A 10,335-nucleotide genomic window follows, 5' to 3' on the forward strand; every position below is an offset into this window, starting at 1 on the left:
CTTCTTTTGTTTATGTCTTACTTTTTTTTCAAGACTGATTTGAGACATTTATGTATTATTATTCGGACCTTAGTATTCGATTTAGATCTTTCTTGTATGACTAGACCGAATGCGAGGTGGATTCATTTACTTCGCACTTATCTATATTATATTATATTGTGAGACCTACGTCATTTTACTTCTTCTAGCTATACTATTATATTTATTGATTGTGAATGTTGAGTTAAGGGTTACTACGGGGTGGGAATGGTAGGTGCGCATGTGCTAGGCTAAATGGGTCGTGACACCTGGTGTCCCCAAAATATATATATATATATATATATATATATATATATATATATATATATATATATATATATATATATATATATATTATGAATCTTTTAAGCTGTATGGAATCACCCAATACAGTCCAAAAGGTCCAAAAGATGCTCCATATGTCACTTGCAACTAACTGTGTAGAAATAGATGGAGGTCCTCTGCCTCTTCTTTGTATTTGTACAGCCATTGCGGTCTGATTTAGATTTTCACGAGTAAGATAGGCTTCCAACAAGGCTACCCAGTGAAATAAGCCAACTTTTGTTGGAACTTGATTATCCAATATTCCAGGCCCAATTTTCAATAAATCTACTAGCCGTTTACGATTACATAGTACTTGAGGTTTTATTTGAAAAATTTCCTTTCCCAGGCCTTCTTCAATCTCTCTTTCCTTTGAAGGTTAATTGATATTTTCTAATTTGGGTAGAAATCGAGTGGGATGTGGAGAATTTTTTGGGTTTTCAATTTTGAGAAGTTGAGAAATGAAACAGACACGTACGATTTTAAGTTTTCAAGACGTGTGCATACACTCGTTTGACAATAACCTGAGGTCAATATGTGCATATTGTTATCTTACTTCAGTCAGTCTTCTGTCTAATGCACATCCCCAGTAACTGATGCTGAAACTTTGACAATTGAGTCGATTTAGTTGCACTAACTATTTATCTTTGGAAAAAGGCGGGGCAGGTATCGGGGAAAGTGTTGTTCTGCACAAAATTCTCATTGGTTGCTATGTATTAGAGTGCATGGAATCATGTAAGATCTGCAACGACGTCTATGGAATATGAGGGTGGACGGTCTTTTGCCGCTATTTGTTCAGTTGGACTTTGTATATACCATGTTGGTTCATTGTTCAGGCCTATAGAAAGTACTAATTTTTGTATTTGGTCTAAAATTTGTGGTTGTTGACTTGCTGAGTAGCCATGCCATATTCAATTCTTGAGATGGTCCACGTCTCCACTGATTGAGGGTAGAAATTTGTTAATGGCCATTAAATAACGTCGCGAAATTGGCTTATTGGCTTATTGGCTTAATGGTATTGCGTTATCGGATCGGCGGTTGGGGAATGGATTAAAATTTTATAGTTATCGGCTTATCGGTGCGGGGCGGATTACTCGATTTTCTTATCGGGTAAACCGTTAATCCGTTAAGAATTTGTCATATTTATATTCTTAGCCCTAACAAATAAAATATGTATTGTGATTGTAATTTGTAAACCTAAAGCTAAAGCCTCAACCTAAAATATGTATCTTTATTTACGGTAATTGTGAAACTTTGGTTGTTTTCTATCAAATAGTTCATTCCCTGTTTCTTGTTTGCCTATATTGTAGTTTGCTAATTTTCTTGGAAAACTGTTGCTACTTATACGGTATTTTTTACTAATATTGAATCCAACATTTCAATCTTCTTGGTTATATTCCTATCCCTTTTTTTTGGAGGATATGAATATCTTCTTTATAACCTATAAGGTAAAAATATTACATTTTGAGTCACTTTAAAGGCAGGTAATTTCCTTGACTACATGTGATTTTATCATTCATTTTTCTCTTAGATTTAACCGATACACCGCCCGATAACCGTCCGATAATTGCTAATCCGATACCGAACCAACCGATATCTTATAGGTTGGCTAGCGGATTAGCACTTTTAAAAGCCGATAACCGTTAAGCCGAACCGTTAAGCGTAATTATCCGTCCAAGCCGCCCGATAAGCAGCCCTAATTGAGGCATTAGAGTGACAATTTAGTTATGATGCTTAGAGTTTGGTTGCTTAAATTGGAAAATCAATCTCTACACTATATTTAGCATAATCATGTACCTTGTCTGGTTGCTAGAATGAGGAGAGAATCAAAATCCTCATTAAATTCAATAAAATTTGTACATTGGTTGGTTGAAATATATAAAAATACATATATTAGCAATGCAGGGATAAAACTATTTAAAGATAGAAGTGTTGTAAAAGTAAGTAGTTTTTGTATAATAACGTTAAAGTAAGTAGTTTTTTGTATAATAACATATCTTTCATTATTAATCAATGCATAACAATAATTTCATTTTTAATAACCTTATAAATTTTAGGATTCGGAGGTATGAATCCGAGTGCGAATACAGCTAAAAATGTATATTACGAAATAAAAGTATATATTTCGATTAGTTAAAGTTATTGAACTAAAACTAATGAGACTTCATTGTTTATGAACATTAATATATATACAAAAAGCAAACCAACTATTCAATTAACTAATACTTCTCGTTCATAGAATGTGATCAAAATATCCAAGGTAAGTTGATCAAATCTCAAAGATGGATCCCACAATCATATTCACACTTATGTTGTATCGACACGGGTGCGGGATTTTGAAGAGCCCCGTAACATAGGCTAACGATATGACAAATGACAATTTGTAGGTCGGACGTTCTTGCCGGTTGTTGATGTCTTGTGAGTCTGGACCTCGGATTTGGGCACCACCCTACCGACCCAAACGTCCGTGTCCCGTCATCTATTTATTTTTTTCTTCAATATTCATCTTTCACCTTTTAACAATTTCTCCATAAAATTTTTGTTGGATGTCCTTAGAGTTTTTATACCGATTTCGTCTTCTAATATTGTATAGTGATATTAAGATTTAGAAGCTTAGATGGTCATTCAATTTTGGGTAATTAGCCATCATATTCACTCAATTTTGTTGTCTTTCAAAAGTCACTCAATTGTGCCTAGTTAGCTTTTATGATAATTTTAGCCAGAAATATAATATTTGGTACCTATTTAATGATGTGGCAGCTATAACTTTTTTAAAAAATATTTAAGAAAATTAATCAATATCTAAATTGTTTTAGGATCCAAATTCTTCATAATTAGTGCATATAATACAAAATTTTACAATATTATTGATCATTAATACATAAAAATATTGAACATATAAATATATAAAAATTAGATCAAAAAAGCAACTTAAACACAATATTTGAAAACCATACTAGCTAAGTAAACTAATTAATTAGTGCATATAATACTAAATTTTAGAATATTATTTATCATTAATACGTAAAAATAATGAATATAAATATATACTTATACGAGATGTATCAAGTAATATTGTAAGACATAATAATAAATAATTTATTTTAAGAATACAAAATTCTATTAAATTAAATAACTGAACGGATAAACCCAATTAGCTGGAAGTGTCATTAGCATTTTAGTGGAAGAAGTGAAGAATATCAAATAGATGCAGAATTACATTTGAAATCTCCAATTAAGCATTGAAACTCCGACATTTAAAGTTTTACGGTAAGTTTCAATGTTGGAGTTTTTAAATATAAGTATATATTTATACGTTCATTATTTTTCTGTATTAATGATGAATAATATTCTAAAATATAGTATTACATGCACTAATTAATTAGTTTAATTAACTAGTATAGTTTAATATTGTGTTTCAATCTACATTCTTATATGTTTATATGTTTATTATTTTTATGTATTAATGATGAATAATATTTTAAAATTTAGTATTAAATGCACTAATTATGAGGAATTAGAACCCAAATAAATTTAAATATTAATTTTAATTTCTTAAAATACTTTTTTTCTAAAAATTTATAGCTGCCACGTCATTAAATAGATATTAAAAATTATATCCAAGCTTCTAACTTTGTTATCAACTTGGCTTTTCTCTCATCATAAAGGGTTGAAAGCCTAAATTTGCTGTATTTCATCCTTGTGCCGAAAGGAAATTCAGTGAAAGAATGACGTGTTACATTTATTTATATATATATTTTTTTTAAAGAGATTTAGCGAACAAACTCTAAATTAGACAAAGACTACCTTTCTGTTCGAATTCCTTTCGAAAGCAATCGGTTGTTGTGTAACAATTAAGAAAAAAAGAGGAGGAGGAAGAAGAGTATACATATTTCCGCTAAAGTTTGTCAACATTGATCATAATTTAAATAACGTGAAGAAATTGAATATAGCTTAGATAATAGGAGTAAAAATTGGATACAATTTAACCAAACTGGTTCTGTTCTTGTGTTGTCAACTTCAAATCGGCAAACACCCCCGCCCCCCCCCCCCCCCCACTCCCACCCCCACCCACCTGGATTCCTCATTGTTTTGTTGGGTTCTAAAATTCTAGGCCTGGATGGGGTGAGGCAGTGGCGGAACTAGAATTGTTCTCAAGGGATATCAAAATGTGAAAAAATAAATATACGAAAAAAATTAAGAAGATTCAATACATAGCATATATACATAAAAGAAAAAATTACCTATTTACGCAGTGTAATTTTTCAGCAAGACACTCCTTGAATACATATGGGTCCGCTTTGTGAGGTTGGGTACCTCCTCATTTAGTATGAATTAGTGTTATGTCATTTCAGATTAATCATAGAAAGTGCCACTCTCATATGCGAGGAACGTTAGTCTGCGATAGAAGGATCTTTTTAGCTAAAACATTTATTACGAGAGACAGAGAGATATGTCAACATAGACTTTCAACAATTGCCACGCTAGTTTTGTTTATACATATCAAGTTCGCCTCTTCAACTGAACAAGCCAATACAGGGCAAAAAATAAAAATAAAAAGAAAAAAAGAAGGATCACATTAATTATTCTTTTTAACAATAAGATAAGTCACGTGGCAAATGATTTGACAATTTAAGAATTCTATACAAAAAAGAGGAGTTGGGAAGCAGAAAGACACCATTACCCAGAATAATAATGCAATGGTCCAATTATTAAATCGCACAGCCCCTGTGGACTACTTTGATCCGTGGAACGTATGGACCGTCCAGACTCAACGTATGGACCGTCCAGACTCTAGAGAGTAAATACTTACATAGTTGTCGGATGTGCAGCTCAACCCTAAGGCCCAAAAATTTACGTGGGCTCACTACTATAGGATCGATGTTACTACCATTACCTACATTATTAAATAGGGAAAATAACTTAATAATACTATTTAAAATTCTATATTACAAAATATAAGAATTTTTTTTTATTTACAAAATATACCAACAAAATTACAAAATATATCAGATTTTGGCTTAATGGAATACTCATGATTTTGGGCTTTTATTTAGGAATAGAAACTGATTTTTAAATGTGGCTTAATTTTAGGATACTTATCAATCAGATTTTTTTTCTTTTCATCTCTCTCTCTCTCTCTCTCTCTCTCTCTCTCTCTCTCTCTCTCTCTCTCTCTCTCTTTATGTATACATTAATAATAGGAAAAGCTTTTGATTACTGACCAGCGTATTAAATATATATAAAAGTTGGTTTGTATAGTTTTGAGAGATATATGATCACCATGCGTATGAAATCTGTATAAATTATATATACTATAATTCTTAAAAATGTTAAAAACTAATATATGTATGAAATTTGTATTAATATGATATATGTCATTTTTGAGATACATGTGGTCACAATGTGTATGAAATGCGAATAAATTCGATATAAATTAGTCTTAAAATGTGTATGAAATGCGTATGGAATCTGATTTGTATCAATTACAAAATTATATATATATATATATATATATATATATATATATATATATATATATATATATATATATGTCATTTTTGAGATATATGTGGTCACAATGCGTATGAAATGCGAATAAATTCGATATAATTTAGTCTTAAAATGTGTATGAAATGCGTATGGAATCTGGTTTGTATCAATTACAAAATTTAATATATATTAAATTCCATTCGCATTTCATACACATTGTGACCACATATATCTCAAAAATGACATATATCATATTAATACAAATTTCATACATATATTAGTTTTTAACATTTTTAAGAATTACAGTACATATAATTTATACAGATTTCATACGCACGGTGATCATAAATTTCTCAAAACGATACAGACCAACTTTTATATATATTTAATACGCAGGTCAGTAATCAAAAGCTTTTCCTATTATTAATGTATTCATAATCCATCAACATTTGCAAAGGAAGAGAGAGAGAGAGAGAGAGAGAGAGAGAGAGAGAGAGAGAGAGAGAGAGAGAGAGAGAGAGAGAGAGAGAGAGAGAAGAATCTGATTGGTAAGTATCCTAAAATTAAGCCACATTTAAAAATCAGATTCTATTCCTAAATAAAAGGCCAAAATCATCAGTATTCCATTAAGCCCAAATCTGATATATTGTGTAATTTTGTTGGTATATTTTGTAAATAAGAAAAAATATTCTTATATTTTGTAATATAGAATCTTAAGTAGTATTATTAGATCATTTTTCCTATTTAATAATGTAGGTAATGGTAGTAACATTGATCCTATAGTAGTGAGTCCACGTAATTTTTTGGGCCTTGGGGTTGAGCTGCCCATGCAACAACTATGTAAGTATTTACTCTCTGGAGTCTGGACAGTCCATACGTTCCACAGACCAAAGTAGCCCACCGAGGGCTGTACGATTTAATAATTATTTTTTTGCACGGATTGCCCTTCTTTTGGGGTGGTCTTTAAATTTTGCCCCTCATATTTGTGTTCTTTAAGTTTTGCCCTTCGCTTGGATACCTGAGCTTCTGGGTTCGAACCCCCGCTCAGGCATAAAATAAAAAAATAATTTCACAAGGCAGGACTGGGGTAAGTGTATGCCGGATCCGGCATACAATCCTTAAGGAAAAACTAAAGTTATGCCGGACGGGGCAGACTTTACCTTGACACATATATTTTATTTTTTTTAACTTTTCAAGGCAAACTTTTAGTTATGCCTTAAAGAAAAGTTCCGCCTTATGGGGCATACTTTTAGTTATGCCTTAACTAAAAGTATGCCCCATAAGATATAACTAAAAGTATGCCCCATAAGGTGAAACTTTTCCTTAAGGCATAACTAAAAGTTTGCCTTATAAGGCAAAGTCTATGCCTTAAGGAAAAGTTCTGTCTTATGGGGCATACTTTTGGTTATGCCTTAATTAAAAGTCTGCCTCATAAGGCATAGTTCCTTACGGAAAAGTTTTGCCCCATAAGGCATAACTAAACTATGCCTTGAGGAAAAGTTATGCCCCCTCCGGCATAGATTTAGTTTTTTCTTAAGGACTTTATGCCGAATCCGGCATACACTCCCCCCAGTCCTGCCTCGTGAAATTATTTTTTTATTTTATGCCTGAGCGGAGGTTCGAACCCAGAACCTCAAGTATGAAAGTACAAGAGGGAGGGTGAATTGTAAGCCTGTTAAAAATCTAGTCAACTACTGTTCAGTGCCAGTCGACTGATGGCGAGACAGCCTGCACAAATTTGTTAGTCCTTCGATTTACACAAGTATAAATCACAATAAATAGTAAGAGTGCAGAATATAATATGAGAGCAATATACTAAATGACACCAGGATTTTTATACTGGTTCGGAACCAATGTGGTATCCTAATCCAGTCCCCTTAGGTTGCAAGGAGGTTATCTCTTTAAGCTCTTTGTAAGTTGTTCTTTGTACATTGCTGTAAGGTGCAGCTCCTACGTCTAACACTTAAACTCTTGTACAAGGTTGGTTTTTCACTCGCTCACCAATAACGACTCTTTGGTTTTCACTCGCTCACCAAAGAAATGAACAATGACACAACCTCTCAATACAAAGCCTCACCAACAATATTTTTTCTCTCCTCTCCTTTTTGAGTACACAGTAAATTACTAAGAAATACAATGCTTATGAAAGGTAGAGCAAAGAACTTGAGAAGGTTGAGACGAAAGTATAAGTGGGCCATAAGTTAAACTGTTGCAGTATCTTCTCTTTTATACTCGGTCTTTGAATATTCTAGATGTTGCTCCTCATAAATACGGAGTCTTCTAATATTGGATAGTATTATTTCACTTGATTGTTGTAGCTGGAAATCCTCCTTGAGACCTTCAGGTCATTGCCGCTTTCCTTGACTAGTCAGCTTGGTTACAATAATCTTGCTTTGATTGATAAATCATCTCTCTCATTTATGGTATGATATGGCTGTAGAGATTTGCTGAAGCCGTTTTCCTCTTCTTTCCTTTTATAAGAGAGAATATATTTTATTCCATCTTCTTGGTAAAGTGATCACGTGGAATGACTTTGAGTGGAATCAATTTGTGATTTCCATCCAATTACATTCTGGACTTCTCTTTGTGCTTCCAAATAATATGCTCCTTCCTTTATTTCCATAAATGATGGAATACTTAGGAGATCGTCAATCATATAGTAATAATGAGAAATTCCTTTCCATCAAAGATGTAGTACTGTAATTTCCATAACTCTCGTTAATTTCCTTGAAAGCAAATATTTTCCGAGATATAGAATATAATAAAAATATTCTTTCATAAATCATGGTAGTAATTTGAACTCCCTTGAATCTTCCATTCTAGATTATGGAAAATAGTATCTTTTTCCATAATTGATATTCACTCAACATCTTCCATCCATAGTTAACAAATCTTCACATTAAATTAAATATTCATGGTCTTCACAAGATTTGCAACTGTAGACTTGTAGTAGAGATATTTCTTTCCTTCCAACTCGTAGTAGACGTATATTCAAATTTGAAATGCAAATTCAAATATTTCTTTCTTCTTTTACTGGCTTGTACAAGTATGGGCTTTTAGTTAATCAACCCAAGAGAATTTCAAGATTCTCTTCATTTCACCTTGGATCTTGATTTATATTATTTTGAATGTAATCACATTCATCTTCTTGAATTTGGACGTTGATAACTCTGAATGTGGACACTTTTGTAAACTTGAGACTTCTTGATACTCCATAGATTTTAGATCTTCCTTAAGCAACAAATTGATCTTGATCTTTCCTTTTGTAGAATATTTTCCTTCCATAGGATCTTAGTAAATATTTTTCCATAATGCTTGCATCTTGATTTGAGTAAGTATTTTCCTTCCACATCTTCTTCCGTAAATTCCATCTCGTAATACCTTCTTTTCCATATTTGATTAGATCTTCACCAAATCCTTCTTCATCAAATAAACCTGTATCAAAAATAAATTTACCACAAGTAAATGTTCTTTTATTAATAATTATGTTGGTTTGTTATCATCAAAATTGATAGGTGAAACCTTGGACCTAACAATCTCCCCCTTTTTGATAATGGCAAACCATTGAGTACAAAACTTTCAATTTTAATAAAAGACAGAATCAAAGATGATAAGAAGGATGTGAACTTCCCCGAATTAGTGAACTCCCCCTGAATATATGTTCCTTGATCTTGAAGCATAAGTTGAAGTAGTGGCTCCCCCTCACTTTATGCTTTCTCTCTCTTCTTGTACATTTCCTGTCTGAAAATACTAACAAAGCAAACGTTTTGTACAGGAAAAACTTCTCCCCCTTTTGGCATCATTAAAAGGGTGGAACGTCTGTAGGATTTATACGTGCAGGTAACTACTGAAGTATAGCTACATCTTAGCAAAGATTTAGAGCAAAACACAAAAAAAAAACTCACAGGATACTTAATTTTTCAAAAGTACTTTTGAGCACATACGTACAAATAATTGCAAATTCTCATATCTAGTTTAAAGTATGAACCAATAAGCATTAAGAGTCATACAAACATTTAAATCACAATTATCACATGTAGAATCTCAAGTAACCCAAAATTAATTTTGATCAAAATGTCTAAATCATTAACCCAATATTAAATGAATTGCACAGTTATAATGGGTTGACCAATCACCAATTCAGAACAAGTGAGAGATATTTTAGTCTTACAAAAATGTAGCACTGTAGGAAATATTTTGAGTCCATTTTTAGAAAATTTGTGATTGACTCAATCTTCAGAAATATTTTCAATGTCTTGCAAACTCACAAATGATAAACATATAGTAGTTAAGAGAATAATGAACCAATTTGTATCATGAAAGGATATAAAATTGTACTTCATTGCCATATCAATTTCTTTCCTCAAAGTGAGAAAATATCTGCATCTTAATATGCAATGTCTTCAAGGCAAGCTTCCATATAATCTTTTATCAGTTAGATAAAGTTATGAATCTTGCTCTTGACTCTTCATGATATACATGATCAAAACATGATTTATGCTA

The sequence above is a fragment of the Lycium ferocissimum genome, chromosome 5, assembly GCF_029784015.1.
Source record: "Lycium ferocissimum isolate CSIRO_LF1 chromosome 5, AGI_CSIRO_Lferr_CH_V1, whole genome shotgun sequence".
Classification (NCBI taxonomy): domain Eukaryota; kingdom Viridiplantae; phylum Streptophyta; class Magnoliopsida; order Solanales; family Solanaceae; genus Lycium; species Lycium ferocissimum.